The sequence below is a fragment of the Dromiciops gliroides genome, chromosome X (assembly GCF_019393635.1).
Source record: "Dromiciops gliroides isolate mDroGli1 chromosome X, mDroGli1.pri, whole genome shotgun sequence".
Lineage (NCBI taxonomy): Eukaryota > Metazoa > Chordata > Mammalia > Microbiotheria > Microbiotheriidae > Dromiciops > Dromiciops gliroides.
In genome coordinates this window covers 29,245,762-29,269,850 of record NC_057867.1, presented here as the reverse complement: position 1 = coordinate 29,269,850, position 24,089 = coordinate 29,245,762, and the positions used below count along the sequence as shown (strand labels likewise).

Here is a 24,089-nt window from a genome sequence, read left to right as displayed (position 1 = left end):
TGCGTCATAGGATTCAGGGCTTGTCAGTTTTGTCTTAGAACTAGTTGGTGATGGCCGCGGAGGGGAAAGAGGAGCAAGGAAAAGAAAGTGCGGAAAAAAAAGAAAATCCGGGGCATGTCAGTTTTCTTCTTAGACCTAGCTCGCTGTTGGCCGCAGAGGGAAAAGAAAAATGCGCCATAGGATCTGGGGGCCTGTTGCTTTTGTTCTAGACCTAGTCTGTGTTGGCCTCAGAGGGGGAAAGAAAGTGCGTCATAGGTTTCAGGAGCTCTCAGTTTTGTTTTAGACCTAAGTCGGTGTTGGCCGCGGAGGGGGAAGGGGAGCAAGGAAAAGAAAGTGCGCCATAGAATCCGGGCCTGTCAGTTTTGTTGTAGACCTAGTCGGTGTTGGCCGCAGTGGGGGAAAGAAAGTGCGTCATCGGATTTGGGGGCTGTCAGATTGCAGATCTAATGTTGATTGCGCATGTGGAAAAAGGGGGGCGGGGAGGGGAGGAGGGAGGGGGGAGGAGGGAGGAAAGAGGAGGGAGGAAAGAGGAGGGAGGAGGGAGGAGGGAGGAGGGAGGAGGGAGGAGGGAGGAGGGAGGAGGGAGGAGGGAGGGGGGAGGGAAAGAAAATGCTTTATAGAATCCGGGGTCTGTCATGTCCTAGAAGCATCTTTGTTCCTCTTGCTATGTAGGTGAAAAAGGGGGCGGGGAGTTACGTCAGAGAATCCCGGGCCAATCACATTGTGGGAGGGCTGAGCCTTCCGCCTACCCAGTATTGGCTGGGCAGGTGGAAGGAGGGAGGGGAAAGAAAATACGTCATGGCATCCATGGCCAATCAGGTTCCAGAGGATGCTTTGTGTTCTGCCTATCCAATATTGGTTGCTAAGGTGGACAAGGGGGCGGGAAGTTTACGTCAGAGAATCCTGGGCCAATCAGATCGTGGGAGGGGCTGAGTCTTCGGCCTATCCAGTATTGGCTGGATAGGCGGAAGGAGGGAGGGGAAAGAAAATACGTCATAGCATCCAGGGCCAATCAGGTTCCAGAGGCAGCTTTGTGCTCTGCCCATCCAATATTGGTTGCTAAGGTGGAGAAGGGGGCGGGGAAGTTTACATCAGAGAATCCAGAGCCAATCAGATCATGGAAGGGGCTGAGTCCTTGGCCAAGCCTATGTTGGTTGCGAAGGCGGGGAGGAGGGAGGGGGAAATTACGTCATAGCATCCAGAACCAATCAGGTTCCAGAGGTAGCTTTGTGCTCTGCCTATCCAATATTGGTTGCTAAAGTGAAAGTGGGTGGGCAAAGGGGGGCTGTACCAGGGAAGGCAAGGCCAAGACATGGACCAATCAGAGCCCAGAGTCAGCCTTGTCTTCCTTGAAGTAAAGTTTTCCTGGATTGTGGATGGATGGATGGATGGATGGATGGATGGATGGGTGGGTGGGAGAAGAGAAGTTGCGCCTCTCCTTATGCCTCGGAAAGGGTGTTGGGTTGTTTCTGTCTCTTTTTCTTTCTTTTTAAAAATGTGGTCATTAGGCCAAAGCATTATGATGGACGGGTTAATTGAATGATTAATGACAAAATATGTTTATGCTTTGATACACAACATTCATTTCAGTGTATTTATATCAGCACAGAAGTGATGCTTTAAATACAATGCCATATTTGGCAATAAAAGCAAACAAAAATTTAACTATGGACAGCACTAATGCGGTAAGATTACTAATTCATTATTATAATTGGTAATGAATGGGGAAAATTTTGAAAAAGCAAAGTGTTAAATAGGATTTAAAAGGGAAACTCTTTGTGATCTTGAATCATTGTAATGTTTTGATACATCATGAGCAATATGATAAAATAAAAATGAATATGAAATTGAAAAAGGGGGGGTGGGAGAACCCTGGGAAGTCAGAGCAGGGCGGGGCCTTAGAACACATAATCTCATAGCTGGATTGGTGGGATGTTTATGTGCTGAGTTGGACACGGTATTGGGAGTTAATTTTTAAAAATAATAATAAAAGATGTTTTGATATGAAACAGTTATGTCAATATAATTTGTATCAGCACAGGGGTGATGCTCTGAATTAAAACTCAGTTCCAGAACCACACAGCCAAAGAGGAAAGGTGAAAATACAATGTCATATATTGCTACCTAAAAAAAAAAAGGTAATTATTTGCACAGCTCTGATCAGGTAAGACTTAATTGATAATGAATTTGTATTTATTGGGGGGAAAAAGTGTTAAGTATATGAGGTTTAAAAGAAATTTTATTTAAAAATATGCAGTGTCATAAAATAAAAATAAATAGATAAAAAGTACAAACATCCTAGCTTATCAAAATGGGATGGGACCTCTGGCAGGTCTTTAGAACATGGAGTGTCTGGTCTGGAAGGTACTTTTTGAGCAATGAATGTTAGAGCTTGAATAAAACTTAGAATACAGCATTTCAGAGCCGAGAAGGCAATCAGGGTTTTAAATGTCAGGATTGGGAGTGAACATAGAAGCCAGAACATCAGACCCAGCTGGACCCTTACAACATAAAATGTCTGAGCTGGGAGGTATTGTAGAATCTAGAATGCCTGATCTGAAAGGATCTTGAGAACAAGGAATATCAGAGGTAGGAGTACTAGATTGCTAAGAAGAATCTGCAGTGTTATAAAAAAGAAAAGGAAAAAAAAAACCTCAGGTTAGAGTTGGGTGGGGCTTTTGAACATAGAACATCTAGGCTAGAAGGTGCCTTTCAGAGTAAAATAGTGGAGGTTGGAAAATACAGAATCTAAGATTTGGGAGTGGACACAGAAGCCAAAATATCAGACCTGGGAGGGGTCTTAGAACATGGAACATTACACGTTCCTCCTGTAGCTGCGAGGTATGCTGGCAACCCCCCCACCCCACCCCAACAAACCAAAAAACATATAGAAAAGGAATTCTATACAGTGACTTCACCAGGAAAGACTGCTATTGCTATTTCTACTAATGATGATGAATGGAGAATCATTTTCTTTAAAAAGTAAGAGTATAAGTACATAGGATTTTAAACCACTATATGCTAAGATAGATGTAATTTAATAAAATAAAAAAGAATATGTAAATTGAAAGTAACAAAGAACCCTAGAATATCATAGGAATGGGGAGGGGATTAAGATGACAGGGCTAGGAGAGTCTTTAGAACATAAAATGTCGGAATTGGAGAGACTTGGAGAGATGCCTTTCAAGAGAGTATACCATAAGTTGGTCATAGTTTAGAATAGCACACTTGAGAGGTAGAAGTGACCTACTAAGAATCACAGAATGTCAGAGTGGGGAGGGTCTTCTAGCTAGCAAGATGCTTATTAATGTGCTCAGTAGGTTAATGTATTAGGGAAGACAGTGGACAAAGGTATAGGGTAGAACGTGTAACTTAAAAAAAAACTAATAGTGTATATGCTATGAGATGCAATGTGTATTTCTCTATAATTTCTTTCTGCACAATTTTGATGCTCTGAATTAAAAGTCAGGTCCTGAACTACATCGCCAAAGTGGAAAGGTGACTATACAGTGTTTTATTTGGATACCCCTCCAAAAAAAAATGTCTAAGCATGGATCAGGTAAGATTGCTATGGATATTAATATTGTGTGATGCAATGCATAGAATGCTAGACCTGGAATTAGGAAGACCTGAGTTCAAATTTGGCCTCAGACACTTACTTGCTGTGTGACCCAGGACATGATTTGGTTGTATTTCTTGAAAAATATCCAGTGTTAAATATACACGACTTAAAAAGGACACCATTTGTGCTTTTAAATCACTGTATTGCTAAGCATATGAAATGTAATAAATAAAAGGAAATAAATATATTAAAAGGAAAAAAGAACCCTAAAATATCAGAGAAGGAACCGGGCTCTGAGGTTCTTTAGAATATGGAAAGTTGGATGGAACTTAGAATAGTGAATTTCAGAGGTGAGAGGAGTTGGGAAGACTGGGAAAAGGGTTGGTTGGTTTTTTTCATGTGTCCAGAGGGCCAATGTATTGGAATGGACAGAAAAAATGTTTAAGAGATAATAATTATGTATATTTATGGTATAAGAGACAATATTTATTTCTGCACAATTTTGATGCTCTGAATTAAAAGTCAGGTTCTGAACTTCACTGCCAAAATGGAAAGGTGAACATATAATGCCTTATATGGATACTCAAAAAAAATTCTAAGCACGGATCAGGTAAGATTGCTGTGGATTTTAATGTTATATGATGCAGTGCATAATGTGTTTGGCCTGGAATCAGGAAGATTTGAGTTCAAATTTGACCCCAGACACTTGTTTGCTGTGTGACCCAGGACATGAATTGGTTTTATTGAAAAATATAAAGTGTTAAGCACCCAAGTCTTAAAAGGACATCATTTGTACTTTAAAATTATTGTAAACCTATGCAGTGACATAAAAGAAAAAAGTCTCAGAAGGTCAGAGCCTTTGGGCCATAGTCCAAAATACTATGAGGTTGGCAGGGTAAGGCGGGGCAGGACAGGGCTGGGGGTAGGGTTCATCTTTTAAAGTAGAATGTTGGAGGTGGAAGATAGCTTTAGCCAACAGAATCTCCCAGATGAGAGGTTAGGCTGCACGTTGAATGTCAGAACTGAAAGTTGACACAGAAACCTGTGAGGAGACTTAGAACGGGAAAATACAATCTGGGAGGCATCTTAGCTTCCAGAAGGCCTGAGGGAGATGGAGCCTTAGAAACATTGGAATGCCCCAGTTTGGAGGCATCTTCTAAAACAGGAAGTAGGAGATGGTCAGAATATGAGACCCCCAAACTGGCAAAGCCCATGAGGCTTTAGGACATAAAAATGTCAGGCCTGGAAACAGCCCTAGAGAGGAGAATCTTAGAGCTGGCCGGGGGCATACAACACACAATGTCAGAAGGTGAGGTGCAGTGGTTTGTATTTTCACAGTGGGCTAAATTATTGGGAATGATTGTTTAATCTAGGAAAAAAAGGATAACAAAGCAGATTTATGCTAGGAGATACAACATGGATTTCAGCATAATTTATGGCAGCTCTGAACTAAGTCAGGTCCTGAAGCACAGACACAAAGAAGAACAGTAATAATACAGTGCCTTATCTGGCTACCCCCACGTTCCCCCCCTCCCCCCCAAAAAAAGGTAATTCCCTGTATGGCCCTGATCAGGTAAGACTCCTACTGATAACCAATGTTACTGGGAATAAAGTGGTTGAATTTATAAAAGGAAATAAAGTGTAGTTATTCAAGATTCAAAAGGGACACCATATGTGTTTTTAAATCATTAAAGAAAAGAAAAAAAAAACCTTGAAGATCAGAGTTGGGTGGAGCATAGACTGTTAGCCCAAAGAGGTCCTTAGAGCATGGAATGTCTGTACTGGGTGTGTATCTTTTGAAGGGTGAATGTTAAGAGCTGGAAGAGAAGTTGAGTTGGGGACAGAATGTCAGAATTGTGAGTGAGAATTGTGAGAAGCTAAACTTAGAACATAAAGGGGCTGAGCCTGGAGACCTCTTCTAATTGAGAATACTTGAGTAGAAAGGATATTGAGAAGAGGGAATACAGTGGGAAATGATGAGCAAGTGAGAAGCCAGAATGTCGGAGCTGCTGGGATGTTAGAATGTGAAACTCATAGTTTCACAAAAGCATAGCAAAGTGATGGAGGTCAGAGTTAGTGTGGGGCTCAAACCAGAGACTGTCAGGGCAGGGAGAGCCCTCAGAATGGAGAGTCTGAGTTAGGAGGGGCCTGAGAACACAGAATATCATAGTTTGGATGGAGGGTTGTTTGTTTTGTTTGGTTTTTTGTTTGTTTGTTTGTTTTTCGCTCAGTGGGCCAAGATATTGGGAGTGCCTGGTTAATTAAAAGAAGACTAACAAAGTCTACTTATGGTATAAGATGGAACATTCATTTCAATGTAATTTATATCAACACTATTGATGCTCAGAATTTTAAAAGTCAGGTCCTGAACTTCCCAGAGATAAAGAGAGGTAAAAATACAGAGCATCATTTGGATACAAAATTTTAAAAAATTATTTCTGTGCACTGCTTTGATTGGGTAAGAATAAAGTTGATATTCATGTTGGTGACCATCGATTGTATTTATTGAAAATGTAAAGTGTTAAGGATGCAGTATTCAAAAGCACCACCTTTGTGCTTTTTAATCACTGTATTGCTAAGAAACATATGCAGTGTCAGAGAGATGTAAAGAACAATCCCTGGGAGGTCAGAGCTAAAATCCAGAGGTAAGGAGGGCAGCTAGGTGGCACAGTGGATAAAGCACCAGCCCTGGATTCAGGAGGACCTGAGTTCAAATCCGGCCTCAGACACTTGACACTTACTAGCTGTGTGACCCTAGGCAAGTCACTTAACCCTCATTGCCCCACCAAAAAAAAAAAAAAATCCAGAGGTAAGTGGGGTCTTTAACACACGATATAGATAGTGAAGGTGAGAGGGCATTGTGTTTTGTTCTAATTTCATCAGGCCATGGAATGATCAGATCGTTGTTTTTTTTTAAATGCCGTGATGGAATGATATGAAATGTTGATTTCAATATAATTTATATCAGCAAAATGATGACATTCCAAATTCAAACTCAGGTCCTGAACCACACAATCAAAGAGGAAAATACAGTGCCTTCTTTGCTATGCCCCTTCCCCCAAATACAGAAAAAATAATTTCATGAAATATTTTAGAACACAAATTGTCAAAACTAGAAGGGGCCTTAGAACACGTGCTATATAGCTGGGAAGGATTTTTGTTTAACACTTGCTCCATGGACCAAGGCATTGGGAGGGATAGATTAATTTAAAAAATAATAAAGTACATTTATAATATGATATGTGAGACTTATTTCAATATAAGTTATATCAGAATAGTTTTGATGTTATGAATTAAAAGGTTATCTGGCTACCAGGAAAAAAGTAGTATCATGCAGGTCCTTGATCAGGTAAGACTGCTCTGAGAGAATAGTATTTGTAATTACCTGACTAAATCTATTGGAGAAATAGTGTTGGGCAAGGTTGAGTTTGTAAATTGACAAGACACACTTCTACATTTAATCTGCTTTAGTAACATTTTCCCATCACTTTAAGTCTAGACAATAAAACAATCCAGCCCTAATTTTTAGCTTTTGTCGATTTCCAAGATGTAGATGCTTACCCTAAAATTTTTTTAACATTAGACTTTCACATTCCAGTATTAGCTAGCTAAAGCACACCAGTGTTAATTAAACAAGATTTTTTAAAGTACATGATTTATGCTTTCAGAGCAATGGATGTCTAAACCATATTCAAAGTCCTAAAATAAAACTGAGTAAACAGAAAAAAAAAATCCCAGCTTGCTGGGGCCTTAGAACAGAGAAGGTGAGGGCTGGGAGGTGTCTTTTCAAGGACTATTGGATATGGGAGAGATTTTAGAGTACAGAATTGCAGAGCTTAGAGGGCACTTAGCGTATAGAATGTATGAGCTAGGAGGCATTTATAATGCAGCATGACTTAGCTGAAATTGCCTCTAGAACAGGGATTGTCAGAAGGTGGGAGGAACCTTAGAGAGTGGAAAGGCCATTGCCCTCTGCTTTCAGAAATTGTCAAAGTTTACAGGACTTTAGGAAACAACAGAATATCTGAGGAGTTTTAGAAACAGGGATGTCTGAACTGATGGAACCCTTAAACCTAGAATATACAGTTTGGAGGTACCTTATAACAGGAAGTGGGAGATGGTCAGTTTGAGAATCCAAACTGTAAGAGGCCATGGAACCTTTGAACACAGAATAGTCAACCAAGGAAATAACCCTGGAGAAAGAGAGTCTCAATACTGGGGGCCCATTTAGAATAAGAGATCTAAGAGAGTCCTTAGAATACAGATTATCAGATAGATGTAGCCTTTATATCACAGAATATGGGAGTTGGGAGGGCCCTCAGCACACACTCCTGTCTGGGATGGAATATTTTTGCATTTTAATTCATAGGCCAAGTTATTGGGAGGGACCAGTTCACTACTTTAAACAATAGCTATGTAATATAGCACAACATTTAATACAATTTTGTTAGCACCATTTTAACGCTCTGAATTAAAAGTCAGGTTCTGAACCATAGTGACAAAGGAAAGGGGAACATACACTGTCTTAACTGACTACCAAAAGAAAAGTAGCTACATCTTCTTAATGAGTTGTTTATATTTGGTGGGGGGTGGGAATTAAATGTAAACAAGATTCAAGGGGAGCATCAGTTGTGTTATATATCATTAGATTGCTAAATATGGGGTTTAATAAAATTTCAAAAGTTTAATAGAAAAGGGAAAAAAACCGCCATTGGAAGGTCAGAGCAAAGGGAAGGAGTTTTTTACATGAATGTCCTGAAGGGCGAATATTGGAGGTGAGAGGGGGCTCAGAATACAAAATTTTAGACCTTGAAGGTAGTCTAGACACCCAGTGGCAGAACCCAGAGTGGACAGAGAAGCCACAAAATCAGAACAGGCAGCACTCTTAAAATACAATGTCTCACCCAGCTGAAAGGAACCCTACCTGGAATAGCAGAGTTGGGATATACCTTAAAACTCAAAAAATCGATGCTGAAAAGAGGCAGAGAACCTGGAATCTGGGATCCAGTGGGCCAAGTCGGACTTAGAACACAGAACATCAGCTTTAAAAAACCAACATAGCTTTAAATAGGCGAATATCAGAGCTGGTAGGCTACTTTGAACAGAGATAGCAGATCTGGAAGCAGCCTTAAAACCACAGATTGGCAGAGCTAGGAGGGCCCTTAAATCATAGATTAGGAGCCAGTGTCATAACTAGGTAGGAGTTCTGTTTATGTACTCTGGATAAGGTATTGGAAGGGACAGGGTTTTGTTTATTATACTCTATTTCCCAGCTGGAAGGGTGCTTAGAACATGGGATGGCAGGGCTAGGGAAGGAAGAAGGTCACAAATAGGAGTGACCTTACAAAGCACGGAATGCCAGAGATGGGAAGGGTATTCAGACTTGAATGGGCAGAGCTGGAAACACAGAACAGCATAGTTGGCAAAGGATCTTTTAAAATAACTGGGTTTTGATAGATTCTTTGAAAAAATAATAAAAGACATTTGTGGAGTGTCAGCAACATTTATTTTTTACAGAATTTATATCTGTGCAGTGGCGATGCTCTGAATCAAAACTTAGGTCTTTAACTACACTGCTGGAAAGGAAGGCATGTGGTGCCTTCTCTGCCTCAAACAAACCAAAAAGCAATTTCCAAGCAGTGTCCTGATTTGGGGAAACTGTTAATGATTTTACTATTGTAGTTAATGAAGAAGCAGTATTTAGTGGTTGAAAAAATAAGGTGTGAAGTATACAGAACATTAAAAAGACACTTTTTAAAAATCACTTTATTGCTAAGAAACATTTAGTTTAAAAATAAGCAATAGAAAAAATACCCTGGTACATCAGAGCAAGATTGGTATGTAGAAAATAGAACGTCAAGATGGGGAAGAGTCCCTATATTATTAGAACTGAGGCAACTCTATGGAAGCAGGAAGGCCTGAGTTCAAATTCAGCCTCAGACACTTCCTAGCTGTGTAATCTTGGGCAAGTCTCAGTATCTGCCTCAGTTTCTTCAGTGTCAACACAGATGTGTTGTGAGGCTCAAATGGAATGAAATGAAATATTTGTCAAGCTCTTAACTGAGTGACTGGCACATAGTAGATATTTAATAAGTGTTTGTTCCCTCCTTTAGAACCAAGAGACTGGGCTGGGAGGAGGAAAGAACTTAAAATGTAGACTTTCAGAGCTGCAAGTCTGATCTAGGCATCTAATGTCAGAACAGGGAGTGGAAAAAGAAGCCAGAATAGCAGACCTCAGAGGGTGCTTCAAATAGAAAATTATCTGAGCTGGGAGCTGTTTTAGAATCAAGAATTTTTTTTTGGTGAGGCAGTTGGGGTTAAGTGACTTGCCCAGGGCCACAGTTAAGTAAGTGTCAAGTGTCTGAGGCTGGATTTGAACTCAGGTCCTCCTGAATCCAGGGCCAGTGCTTTATCCACTGCAGCACCACCTAGCTGCCCTCTAAATCATTATTTTGTTAAGATACATATGTGTTGTGATAGAATAAAATTTAAATTAATAAAAGAAAATTTTCCAGAAGAGCAGAGCAAGGTAGGGTATTGGAACATAAAATATCAGGCTATTAGGGTCTACTTAGCACACAGAATGCCTGGGCCAAGAGGTGCCTTTCAACAGAAAATGCTGGAGTTGGAAAGTAATTTAAAATACAGAATTTCAGAAGGGAAACTTGAAAACAAATCAAAATATCAGACTTGCTAGATCACTTAGAACAAAGCTTTTCTGAGCCCTGAGTTGTCTTAGACTAAAATACTTCTGAGCTTTATGGGGTCCAGGAACCTAGAATATAGGACCTGGGAGAGGTTTTAGAAGACAATGAGAGATGAACTGAGCTGGTGGGACTGTGGCACACAGATGATAAGGGAGTAGGCATTGGTAGGATGATGTTGGCATTCTGTGGGCTCTTAAAACATATACTCAGAGCTGTGAATGGCATTAAGGCAGACAATACCAGAGCCGAGAAAGTTTTTGCTTTGTTTTTTTAATATACTCAGTGAGTCAAGGCATTGGGAAGTACACATAAATCTAAAAACCACAAAAGTATATGGTATGATATCCAAGATGAATTCCCATATACTTTCTGTACCATAATGAGGTATTCTATATTAAAACTCAGGGCTTGAACCAACACAGCCAAATGGGAATGGGGAAAATGCTTTTAGTTACATTATTTGGCTCCAAAAAAGGGGAAAAACAGGCAAGAAAAGTAATTCCATATAGTGCCTTGATCTGGCAAGATATCACTGTTATTGATAAGAAATGACATGTCTTTGTTGAAAACAATTAGGTGTTAAGTGCATGGATTTTAAAAGGGATACCGGTTGTACTTTTAAAATATTGTATTGCTAAGATACAACATATACAGTGCACTAAAGTAAATACTAAGAAATGAAAAGGAAAAATCCCTAGGATGTCAAAGCAGAGTAGATTCTAGACGTCTACGTTGGAGACACCTTTTGAAGGAAAATATTGAGCATGGGTGAGAGCTTAGAATATAGAATCTGAGCACTGGAGGACTGTCCGGGTCTCTAAATGACAGAATATACAGCGGGGCACACAGAGAAACCAGAATAGTAGAACTTGGAGAGCCTTCAGAATGAAGCATCTGTGAATCGAGATGGGCATTTGAATCTAGAATGTCTGAGCTGGGTGGGGCCCTAAAACCTGGATATCCCAGGTGGGTGTTCAGGACACCCTATACCACAGAAAGTGGGGGATGGTCAAAGCTTATAAAGACATCAGAGCTGAAAGAATAGGTAGAACAGAGCATGTCCAAAAGTAGGGGGACTTGTGAGGGGCTTTAAAAACCAAGGCTCTAGTAGGAAAGGATGTTTTTCCTTTTAATGTGCTCAGTAGGTCAATGCATTGGAACCTACAAATACATTTAAAAAACAATAACTACAAAGTATGTTTGTGGTAAAAATTCAACATTAATTTTCATATAATCTATTTCAGTGAGGTGGTGCAGCTCTGTATTAAAACTCAGGGATCGAATAAACAGCCAAAAGGGATTGGTGAAAATGTAGTGCCTTATTTGGCTCCATAAAAGAAAAAAAAAAACAACGGACTAAAAAGTAATCCATTCAGTGCCTTGATCTGGTAAGACTGCTATTCATTTTACTATTATTGGTAATGAATGACAAGTCTTTGTTGAAAACAATGAAGTGTTAAATGCATCAATTTTAAGAGAGACACCATGTATGCTTTTAAAATATGGACGTCCAGTAGACGTCTTAAAGCAAACTGATTGTCCAAAAGCAAACTGATTATCCTTCCCTGTTATTGTAGAAGATACCACCATCCTCCCAATCCCTCAGCATCAAACCCTTGGAATCATCCTGAGCTTTTCCTTCTCTTGTCCCCCCACCATATAGAATTCATTGCCAAAACCTATCAATTTCCCTTTTGCCATATCTCAAATATGTGCCCTCTGACTTTACTCCCCCCCAGTACAGACCCTCATCTCCTCAAGCCTGGACTACTGCAGTAGCTGCTGGGGGGCGGTCTGCCTGCCTCAAGTCTCTCCCCACTCCAAACCATCTTCCATTCAGCCACCAAAAGTGTTTTGTTGGTAAAGTTCAGGTACAACAATATCACTCCCCTGCTCGATAAACTCCAGTGGGTCCCTATTAGTTCAAGAATCACACACCAAATGCTGTTTGGTGTCCAAAGCCCTTCATAATCTCCCCTCTTCCTTCCTCCACTCTGGTATTTTTTGCACCTTGGTCCCCAACACACAGTCTTCAATTTGGTGACAATGGCTTTGTGGTTGTATGAACAAGACATGCCCCAATTAAAATCCTTTCTCCACAGGAAGCATTTCCTAGCCTCTCTTAATTCCAGGGCCTTCCCTCACTTAATTATGCCCCATTTATTCTGTAGATGGTTGGTTGTATATATCAGATTGCTTGTTGTCTAGCCCAGATAGATTGTAAGCTCCTTGATGGCAGGAGCTATTTTCTGCCTCTTTTGTTATCCCCAGCCCTTTAGTACTACCTGGTACATGGGCACTTGATAAATATTTATTCATTGACTGACAATATGCAGTGTAATAAAATAAATATTAAGAAATTAAAAGACAAAGTCCCTAGCATATGTGAGGAGGTAAGACCTGAAATGATAAGACCATCTGAGCTGGGAGGTCCGTTGGGTAGTCTAGGCTCTGGAATGTTAGGGGTGAGAGAGAACTTTGAGCAGGTAGGGAAGTCCTGGCCCTGAACAGCAGACAAGAAGGGGATGGAGAAGTCAGACTATCAAGCTTTGGCTCACATTTGGAAGCTGGGAGGCATTTGAGAATCCAGGATGCCCAAAGCTGAATTGGGCCTAGAAGCTGGATTGTCAGAAGTAGGGTATGGATACTTTCCAACACAGAAAGCAGGAGATGGTCTGGATCTTAGAACACACAGTCTGTCAGAGCCTTGGTGAGCTTAGCACACAATGTCGGGCCTACGTGTACATGTAGAGAAGAGAATATCCGAGCTAGAAGAGTGCATAGAACAGGGCAGGTCAGAAGTACGGATGGCCTGAAAATTTACAGACATGGGGCAGCCTTGGAACATAGATCTTCTGGCCTGTGAGGGGTTGTTCTAAAGGACACACACACTATGACAGCAGGGAAAGTTCTTCAGTGTTTTTTTTAAGTTCTCTGTGGAGTAAGGTATTGGGAAGCACCAGTAACTTTATAAAACAATAAAGAAGTGAAATCTGGCCTTGATATGTAACGTGAATTTTCATATCATTCATTTCAGCTCAGTGGTGAACCTTTGAATTTAAACTCAGGTATTAAACCAATACAGCCAAAGAGGAAAAGGGGGGAATGCTGTGCCTTCTATGGCTCTAAAATAAGGAAAACCAGGGAAAAATCCCAAGCAGTGCCTTGTTCTGGTAAGTCTGCAATTGAAATGGCTCTTGGTGGATGAGGAGTGAGGAGTCCTGGTTGAGGACAGTAAAAGTGTTAAGTTCATATAGGGTTGAAAAGCAATACTGTGCTGCTAAGAAATGGAGGCAGTAAAATAGAAATTTTAAGAAAGGAGAAGAGAAAATCCCTAGGATGTCAAAGGAGGCCAGGGTCCTAGATCATAGATTGGGAGCTGCTTTTGAAAGTAGTGAATGTGAGTCCACCTCAGAGTGGCAGTGTATGCAGGGGGGCACACAGAGAAGCCAGACTAGCAGAGCTGGGAGAGCCTTCAGAAGGAAACATCTATGGGCCGGGAGGTGTGTTTGAATCCAGAATGTCTGAGCTGGGTAGGCTGTAGAACCAGGAATATCTGAGGTGGGCGTTCAGCACACCCTATAACACAGAAGGTGGGCAGTGATGAGGGTCTGAGAACAATTGTCAGAGTCTAGGGGACCTCAGCCCAGAGAAGGTCGGGCCTGGGGATAGGCATAGAGAGGAGAACATCAGAAGTAGCAGGGCGCAGAGAAGAAAGGGGATCAAGAGCTAGGTGAACCCTCAGAAGTAAGAGGGACCTTAAAATATTTAGCAGAATGGCTGACTTTGGAGAGCTTTAGAAGAAAGAATATCGTAGCCAGGAATGAGCCATTGCTTTTAATGTATTCAGGTCACACCAAGAAATTGAAAAACATTTAAAAAGCGAAATTATGCCATGATAGACAAGATTAATTTCCATTTTGTTCATTTCAGCTCAGTGGTGATCCTTTGAATTAAAACTCAGGTATAACTCCAATACAACTAAAGAGCTAAGAGGGAAATGCAGTGCCTTCCATGGCTCTAAAATAAGGAAAACCAGGAAAAATCCCAAGCAGTGCCTTGTTCTGGTAAGTCTGCAATTGAAATGGCTCTTGGTGGATGAGGAGTGAGGAGTCCTGGTTGAGGACAGTTAAGGTGTTAAGTTCATAGGTTTGAAAACAGACATCATATGCATGCGGTCTTTGAAATGACAGTATTGCTAAGACACACACACACATGCACGCATACATACACGAAAATAAACATTGAAAAATGGGGGGAAAATCCCTTGCATGTCAGATGTCCATAGGACTAGATATCCGGGCTAGAAGGTGCTTTTCAAAGGAGAAGGTTGGAGGTGGGGCACAGCTTAGAATAAGGAATTTGACTGCTGGAGGGCTGAATGGTGAAACTTGGAATGGTCCTAGAATCCAGAAAGTAAGATCTGGCCGAGCCTTTAGAACACAGCATCTCTGAGCCAGGAGGCGTGTGGGGATTGAGAATGTCTGAGCTAGGTGGGGCTCTAGAACCTGGAATGTCTGAGGTGGGCAAAGTTCAGGGGCCCTTATAACCCAGACAAGTGGCAGCTGTTGAGAGTTCAAGGAGACAAAATAAGAGCCTGGGGTATCTTAGCACGCAGAATATGGGGGTCTGTGAGCAATCTTGGCAAAGAGGATTGCACAGCTAGGGAGGCGCTTAGAATAAACAGTGTTCTATGAGGTCAGTACTTTCCCTTCTGTGTCCAGGGAGTTAAGGAATTCGAAAGCACCAGTAAATTTTAAAACAGAGTGAAATTATACCCCAATATACAGCATGAATTTCTGTTTGAATCCCTTTCAGCTCTGTGGTGATCCTTTGAATTAAAACTCAGGTACTAACCCAATATATCCAAAGAGGAAAAAGGGGAATGCAGTGCCTTCTCAGGCTCCATAAACTGGAATAAAACCGGTAAACTATGCAGTGCCTTGACTTGGTAAGACTGCTATTATTGCTTTGCCCCTTATGGAGAATGTTTAAGGAAAGAAAAACCAAGTGTTTAGTTCATGGGATGCAAAGGGGACAGCATTGGTTCTTTTACATCATTGTCTTTGCAGTGGAATACAATGAAAATTAATAAATGAAAAAGAACCTTAGACATTAGGAAAGGGTGAGACTTCAGAACAAAGAATGACCGTGCTGGGAGGGTTCTCTGAACCTAGGATGTCTGGGCTAACACAAAATGTTAAATGGGGGAAAGAGCTTCGAACAGGGATTTTGCATGCTGGGAGGGCTCTGGGCTCTGAATGGTAGAATAGGCAGTAGCCATAGAAGCCAGGATATCCTGTCTGGGAGAGCATTTAGAACAAAGCTCTTCTGATCTGGAAGGTGTCTTAGAATCCAGAAGGCTGGGCTGGCTGGGGCCCTAGAATCTCAGAATATCAGAGGTGGCTGTCCAGGGGACCTTATAACACAGAAAGTGGGAGGGGGTCAGAGCTTGAGAATACAAATCGGCAGAGCTCGGAGGACCTTAACACCAAGAATGTCAGACTTGGGAATTTTACAGAGAGGAGAATGTCAACATCAGGGGCCCTTTGACCAAGAAATAGGAGAGAACAAGCTCTAGGGAAGCCCGTAGAACATGGTATGGTGAAGTAAGAGTGGCCTTGAAATGACAGAATGTCATAGATAAGGCCCTTAGAACACCAATCTTCCCAATCAGCCAGCATTTATTAAGCACCTACTGTGACTATCTTCTGGCCTGTGAGGGGCTGTTCTAAAGGACACACACACACACACACACACACACACACACACACACTATGACAGCAGGGAAAATTCTTCAGTTCTATTTTATTTATTTATTTATTTTCAATTCTGTTTTTTGATGCGCTCAGTGGGGTAAGGTATTGGGAAGCACCAGTAACTTTATAAAACAATAAAGAAGTGAAAATCAGGCCATGATATGTAACGTGAATTTTCATATCATTCATTTCAGCTCAGTGGTGAACCTTTGAATTTAAACTCAGGTATTAAACCAATACAGCCAAAGAGGAAAAGGGGGGAATGCTGTGCCTTCTATGGCTCTAAAATAAGGAAAACCAGGGAAAAATCCCAAGCAGTGCCTTGTTCTGGTAAGTCTGCAATTGAAATGGCTCTTGGTGGATGAGGAGTAAGGAGTCCTGGTTGAGGACAGTAAAAGTGTTAAGTTCATATAGGGTTGAAAAGCAATACTGTGCTGCTAAGAAATGGAGGCAGTAAAATAGAAATTTTAAGAAAGGAGAAGAGAAAATCCCTAGGATGTCAAAGGAGGCCAGGGTCCTAGATCATAGATTGGGAGCTGCTTTTGAAAGTAGTGAATGTGAGTCCACCTCAGAGTGGCAGTGTATGCAGGGGGGCACACAGAGAAGCCAGACTAGCAGAGCTGGGAGAGCCTTCAGAAGGAAACATCTATGGGCCGGGAGGTGTGTTTGAATCCAGAATGTCTGAGCTGGGTAGGCTGTAGAACCAGGAATATCTGAGGTGGGCGTTCAGCACACCCTATAACACAGAAGGTGGGCAGTGATGAGGGTCTGAGAACAATTGTCAGAGTCTAGGGGACCTCAGCCCAGAGAAGGTCGGGCCTGAGAATAGGCATAGAGAGGAGAATGTAAGCTGGGAGAGCCTTTAGAAAAGCATTTCAGATATAGGGGTGGTCTTAGAATCACAGAATGGCAGATGGGGAGCCCCATCAGAGCCCCATCAGAGATGGGCAGCCCTTAAAACATAAGAGGGCACTATACCAAAAAATATCATATTGGAGAAGGAGTTTCTTTTGAACATACACATTGGGTTGAGGGGTCAGGAAGCAGGGAATTTCAAAACAATGAGAAAGTGAGATTTTTCCAAGATATACAACATTAACTTCTATATAATTTCTTTCAGCTCAGTGGTGATCCTTTGAATTAAAACTCAGGTATTAATCCAATACAGCCAACAGGAAAGGAAAATTCAGTGCCTTCTCAGGCTCCATAAATTGGAAACATACGGGTATTAAAACTATTTCCATACAGTGCCTTCATTTGGTAAGACTGCCATCATTGATCTTGCATGCCTTTACATGTTTAACTGATATCCTATTGCTTGCCTGCTCAGTGGAGGGGTGAGAGGGTGAAAATTTGGAACTCAAAATTTTAAAATATGAATGTCAAAAATAAATAAGTGAACATTAAAAACAACAAAAAACAAAAACAAAACAATGCCTGAGCTGGATGGGGCCCAAGGATCTGGAGATGTCTGAGGTGGAGAGACTGAGTTGATCTTTATAACAAAGAAAGTGGGAGATTAGAACACAAACTGTCAGAGCCCAGGCAATCTTAGCACTCTGAATGTCAGTCCCGATTGTTGCATAGAGAAGAGAATGTCAGAACTTTTAAGATACTTTGAACGGGGGCAGCTAGATGGCGCAGTGGATAAAGCACCAGCCCTGGAGTCAGGAGTACCTGAGTTCAAATCCGGCCTCAGACACTTAACACTTACTAGCTGTGTGATCCTGGGCAAGTCACTTAACCCCAATTGCCTCACTAAAAAAAAAAAAGAAAGAAAGAAAAAAAAAGAAAAAAAAAAGATACTTTGAACAAGGGACATTAGAGCTAGGGCAACCCTTAGAACACAGAATGGCAGAAATAAGATTGGCCTTAAAATCACAGAATGTCAGAGATGCGTTAGCCCTTAGAACATAGATCTTCCGACCTGTGAGGGGCTCTAGAACACAGATAACATATTGGGGAAAGGTGTTGTTGTGGTTGTGGTTGTGGTTGTGGTAGTTGTTGTTGTTTCTTAATGTGCCTCGTGGGGTAAGGTTTTGGGAAGTAGCAGTAACTTTATAACCAATAAGGAAGTGAAATTATGCCATGGTATGTAACAGTAATTTCCATTTAATTCATTTCAGCTCAGTGGTGAACCTTAAATCTCAGGTATTAAACCAGTACAGCCAAAGAGGAAACGGGAATGCAATGCCTTCTCTGGCTCCATAAATAGGAAACAAAACGGGTATTAAACTATTTCCATGCAGTGCCTTGACTTGGTAAGACTTCTGTATTATTGCTTTTGCTACTTTGGGGACTAATGAAAGAAAGTGGTTAGTCCATAGGATTTAAAAGGGACATTGTTATGGGGTTGGGACTATTAAAGTTTAAACTGGCCAGCTAAACTAAAGAGGACACACCTTGAGAAGTAAGGGAGATAAACCCTTTAGGCATGGCTTCTGCCTGATGGGCCCCACGGGGACAGATAGCTCCAGAAATCAGAACAACTGCCCCTCACCTGACTTCTCCCAACCCACCCCCAATAAAGGCTCAGGTGATCACCCCATCTACCCTCTATAAAAGTGATGGCCTTCCTCCTGTTCAAGGAGATAGATATCTCAGAGAACCATGTCTCTGAACCATCTCCCCTAGTCCAAGGACTTCGCTCTCGGTCACTTTTTCTAGTGCCTAAATAAAAGATCGTTTTATTCTAATTGGGTTTGTGTGCGAGAGGGTGTAATTCTTTAAAGAGGGATACCTCTAAGGACCCTACCACCATTACCACCAATTTACCCCGTGACAGGCATCATTGGTTCTTTTAGATCATTAAGTCCCACGAGCAGTGGGACATAAAAAAAAGACTAGCTTGGATATTAGGAAAGGGTGAGACTTCAGAACAGAGAATGACCATGCTGGGAGGGTCCTCTGAACCTAGGATGTCTGGGCTAACACAAAATGTTAAATGGGGGAGAGAGCTTCAAATAGATTTTGCATGCTGGGAGGGCTCTGGGCTCTGAATGGTAGAATAGGCAGTAGCCATAGAAGGCAGAATATCCTTTCTGGGAGAGCATTTAGAACAAAGCTCTTCTGATCTGGAAGGTGTCTTAGAAACCAGAAGGCTGGGTTGGATGGGGCTCTAGAACCTCAAAGATCAGAGGTGAGGGTTTGGGGGGGTGCTTATTATTTCTAGTCAATGCATTTGTGCTTAAAGGGACAGTTAGGTGGCACAGTGGATAGAGTTTCTGGGCCTAGAATTAGGAAAACTTGAGTTCAGATCCAGCCTCAGATACTAGCTGTGTCGCCCTAGGCAAAATTCCCTTCACCCTGTTTGCCTCAGCTCTAAAATGAGCTAGAGAAGGAAATGGCAAACCTCTCTAGTTTCTCGGCCAAGAAAACCCCAAAGGGGGTCACAGAGAGTCAGACATGACGGAAATGGCTAAACTCACCCTCTCCCCCCAACATTATTCAGAAAGTGGGAGATGCTCAAAGTCCAAGAATACAAATCATCAGAGGTTAGGGAACTTAGCACAGAGCAATCATGGACCTGCAAGTTGTAAAGAGAAGAGAATGTTAGAGATAAGAGGGTACTTAGAACAAGGAATAGCAGAGCTAGGTGAGCCCTTAGAACAGAGACTACCAGAAGTAGCAGTGGCCTTACAACAAAAGAATGTCATAGATGAGACAGCCCTTAGAACAATAAAGATCTTCTCACCTTGAAGGGGCTTTACGACAAAGAATATCATGTTGGGGAAAAACTTGTTTTTAATGTGCTTAGTGGGTTAGGGTATTGGGAAGTACAAGTAAATTGACAAATCATTAGAAAGTATAATAATGCTGTGATATGTAACGTTAATCTCCATATCATTCATTTCAGCTCAGTGGTGAACCTTTGAATTAAAACTCAGGTATAACTCCAATACAACTAAAGAGCTAAGAGGGAAATAAAGTGCCTTCTGTGGCTCTAAAATAAGGACAAATCAGGCAAAAAATCCCAAGCAGTGCCTTGTTCTGGTAAGAATGTTATTGATATTATTATTATTATTATTATTATTAGTAGTAGTAGTAGTAGTAGTAGTAGTAGTAGTAGTAGTAGTGATGAATGAGGAATTGAGAATCAATCAGTAAACATTCATTAAGAGCCTACTATGTGTTAGGTACTGTGTTATGCCCTGAGAATAAAAAACAGAGGCAAAAGACAATCCCTGCCCTCAAGAAGGTTAAAATCTCTTGGGGGAGACAACATGAAGACATGTATATGCCAAGCAACCTTCTCTTTAAAGAGACACCCTTCTTAAAGCTTGGACTCCAAAAGGGCCTCTTTGAAGCAGTGACCCTGGCCTCCAAGCTGTTCCTGGGAGATCTTCTTGAGGTGGGGGCTGAGTTAGGGAGGGTTTCAGATGCCAGAGCAGGTTGTTTTCAATCTTTAAAGAGAAGGTTTTATAAATATGTGTTTTAAAGGGTCCACCAGTGTTGCTTTGTAAATACTGTATTACTAAGACACGTGTGCAGTGCACTAAAAGAAATATTGAGAAACGAAAAGAAAAAATCCCTACAATGTCAGTCCAGGGAAGATTCTAGATGTCTAGGCTGGAGGTGCCTTTCAAAAGAGAATGGTGGAGGAGGCAGCTAGGTGGTGCAGTGGATAAAGCACTGGCCCTGAATTCAGGAGGATCTGAGTTCAAATCTGACCTCAGACACTTGGCTAGTTAGTACTAGCTGTGTGACCCTGGGCAAGTCACTTAACGCTCACTGCCCTGCCAAAAAAAAAAAAAGTGGTGGAGATGAGAGAGAGCTTCGAGTAGCGAATGTGAGAACTGGGGGGCTGCCTGCCTCTGAATGGCAGTGCCTGCAGGGGGCACACAGAGATGTTAGAACAGAAGGAAGCATCTGTGGGCCAGGAGGCATGTTTGAATCTAGAATGTCTGAGCTGGGTGGGCCCTAGAACCTGGAATATCCAAGGTGGGCGTTCAGGGGCCCCTATAACACAGAAGGTGGGAGATAGGTAGAGCCTGTGAACGCAGATTGTCAAGGCATCTCAGCATAGAAATAGCACGCTGGGAAGTAGACATGGAGGGGTGTCAGTGATAGGAAGGTAATTAGAACCAGGGATTCCAGAGCTAGGTGAGCCCTTAGAACACGGGACAATTTCAGTGCTGGGAAAGCCCTCAAGACATAGCTCGTCAGAACTGTGAGGGGCTGTAGAACCAACCGTATCATATTGGGGAAGAGGTTTCTGAGTGTGCTCTGTGTGGTAAAGCATTAGGAAACAAAAGGAAATTGAAAAACCGTGAGACCGTGGTGTCATGATGTACACCGTTGGTTTCCTTCTCATTTCTTCCAGCTCTGTGGTGATCCTTTGAATTCCAGCTCAGGTATTAAATGAATTCAGCCAAAGAGGAAACGGGAATGCAGTGCCTTCTCAGGCTCCAGAAATTGGAAACAAAACGGGTATTAAACTATTTCCATGCAGCGCCTTGATTGGGTAAGCCTGCTGTTATTGATCCCGCTACTCTAGGGGACTATTTAATGAACAAAAATTGGGTGCGTTTAGCCCATAGGATTTAAAAGGGACATGATTTATGCTTTCATCTCATTGTCTTGCTAAGTCCCATGTACCATGGAACATAATATAGAGAAATGGGGGGAAAAAAGCCTTGGGTATCAGAAATGAGTGGGGACCTCAGAACAAAGAGTGACCGTGCTGGGAGGGTCCATTGAACCTAGGATGTCTGGGCTAACCCAAAATGTTTTTGGGGTTTTTTGTTTGTTTGTTTTTGTTTTAGTGAGGCATTTGGGGTTAAGTGACTTGCCCAGGGTCACACAGCTAGTAAGTGTTAAGTGTCTGAGACTGGATTTGAACTCAGGTCCTCCTGACTCCAGGGCCAGTGCTCTATCCACTGCGCCACCTAGCTGCCCCTAATAACCCAAAATGTTAAATGTGGGAGAGAGCTTTGAACAGGGATTTTGCATGCTGGGAGGGCTCTGGGCTCTGAATGGTAGAATGGGCAGGAGCCATGGAAGCCAGAATACCCTGTCTGGGAGAGCATTTAGAACAAACTCTTCTGATCTCAGAATCCAGAAGGCTGGGCTGGATGGGGCCCTAGAACCCGGAATGTCAAGGGGGTGGAGGAGTGGGAGGGGGAGACTGAGGGACCCTCATAACAAAGAAAGTGGGAGGTGGTCAGAGCCCAGGCAATCTTAGCACTCCAAATGTCAGGCCAGAGACTTGCATAGAGAGGACACTTTGAAGAAGAGATCTCAGAGCTGAGAAACCCTTTAAAACACAGGTTGGGGAGGGTTGTTGGTCAGATCTGTGATGAGCTTTAGAATAGACAATATCATGGTCGGGAAGAAGGTTCGTGTTTTGTTTTGTTTTTTTAATATGCGCTCTGGGGTGATATATCTTGGGAAGTACAAGTAGAAATGTAAAAGAACATAAATTAGATTTGTGGTATCATCTGCAAAATTAATTTTTGTATAATTTATTTCAGTGCAGTGGTGCAGCTCTGTATTCAAACTCAGGGACTGAACCAATACGGCCAAAGGGGATTGGTGAAAATGAAGTGCCTTATTTTGTTCCACAAAAAGAAAAAACACGGGCAAAAAAGTAATTGCAGAAGTGCCTTGATCTGGTAAGACTGTGATTAATATTACTATTATTGGTAATGAATGCTAAGTCTTTGTTGAGAACAATAAGGTGTTAAGTATGTAGATTTTTAAATGGAAGCCATTTGTCTTTTTAAATAACTGTGTTGCTGAAACATATATATATATACACATATATATATAATGTAATAAAATTAATATTAAGAAATTAATAGAAGAAATTTCTTAGGATGTAGGACCTTAGATCATAGATGCCTAGGCTGGGAGCTGTGTTTCCAAAGAGAAAGTTAAATGTGGGAGAGAGCTTAGAGGAGTGAATATGAGAGCTGGGGGGCTGTCAGCCTCTGGATGGCAGTGCCTGCAGGGGGCACACAGAGACAGCAGAACAGAAGGAAGCATCTGTGGGCCGGGAGGCGTGTTTGAGTCCAGAATGTCTGAGCTGGGTGGAATATCCAAGGTGGGCTTTCAGGACACCCTACAACACAGGAAGTGGGTGGTGACAAGAGGAGAGTCGGAGAACAAATGTCAGAGTCTAGGGGACTTTAGCCCAGAGAATGTCAGGCCTGGGGTTCGGCATAGAGAGGAGAACATCAGAAGCAGCAGGGCATGGAGAAGCAGCACAGAGGGTGGCGAAAGTAAGAGTGGCCTGGGCATCCCAGAATGCCACAGATGGGATGGCCTTTAGAATACAAGTCTTCAGACCTCCAAGGACCATAGTACTATGGCTGGGATGGAGAGTTTTGTTTTTTACAATATGCTCAGTGGGTCTAGTTCTTGAGAAGCACAGGCTAAATTTTAAAACTCTGACAAACTATATTAGAACACAGTATGGAAAAAAAATAAAATACTTTATTAATTTAAAAAAAAAAGAACACAGTATGTTAAAAGTAGAAGTGGCCTCGGAAATCACAGAACGCCCAGACTGGCTCAAACCTTAAAGCATAGCTCTTCTGAGCAGAGAGGCACCTTAGAACAAACAATCAAGATGCAAAGGAGTTTTGTCCTCAGTGGTAAAAGGTAAGGGGAAGGGACAAATGAATTTCCACAAGAATGTTATGAAATGGCATATTTATTTAAATATAATTTATATTAGGATCGAGGTGATGCATTGAATTAAAACTCAGATCTTGAACCAGATAGCTAAAAAGGAATGATGAAAACATAGAGTTTTATGTGGCTTGAAAATAAAGGGGAAAAAAAGATTCCTTGCAGTTTTCGATTGTGGTAACATTGCGATTGAAAGTACTACTTTTCATAATGAATGGGAAATACTTATTGATTTCCATAATGTGTTAAGTACAGTGTACTTACAGCCAAAAAACAAATTGCTTTTCAATAATCCCACTGCTAAGGTATTTAGGCTGCAATGAGATAAAGATAAATTCAAAAGAGTCCAAATCTGAGAGGAGGATGGTGATACAGAACATGAATGGACTGGGAGGGTCATTCTGACATAGATTCTCTTGCCTGGGA

At 41.7% G+C, this 24,089-nt stretch overlaps 1 long non-coding RNA gene across 7 annotated transcripts in view; it reads left to right on the top strand.

The window, feature by feature from the left end:
- The window catches only part of LOC122733785, a 70,181-nt gene that overhangs the window by 1,215 nt on the left and 44,877 nt on the right, over positions 1-24,089 (top strand). For 4 of the 7 annotated variants that reach the window (XR_006353954.1, XR_006353956.1, XR_006353951.1 and 1 more), the window contains exons 1-10: positions 1,433-11,657; positions 13,307-13,442; positions 14,203-14,336; positions 15,088-15,220; positions 16,223-16,358; positions 17,149-17,288; positions 18,155-18,289; positions 19,885-20,021; positions 21,352-21,492; positions 22,502-22,642. This is a non-coding gene — a long non-coding RNA (uncharacterized LOC122733785). Of the gene's footprint in view, positions 1-1,432; positions 11,658-13,306; positions 13,443-14,202; positions 14,337-15,087; positions 15,221-16,222; positions 16,359-17,148; positions 17,289-18,154; positions 18,290-19,884; positions 20,022-21,351; positions 21,493-22,501; positions 22,643-24,089 lie in introns of those variants that run through there. The other 3 variants (XR_006353953.1, XR_006353952.1, XR_006353955.1) reach the window with 3 other exon arrangements.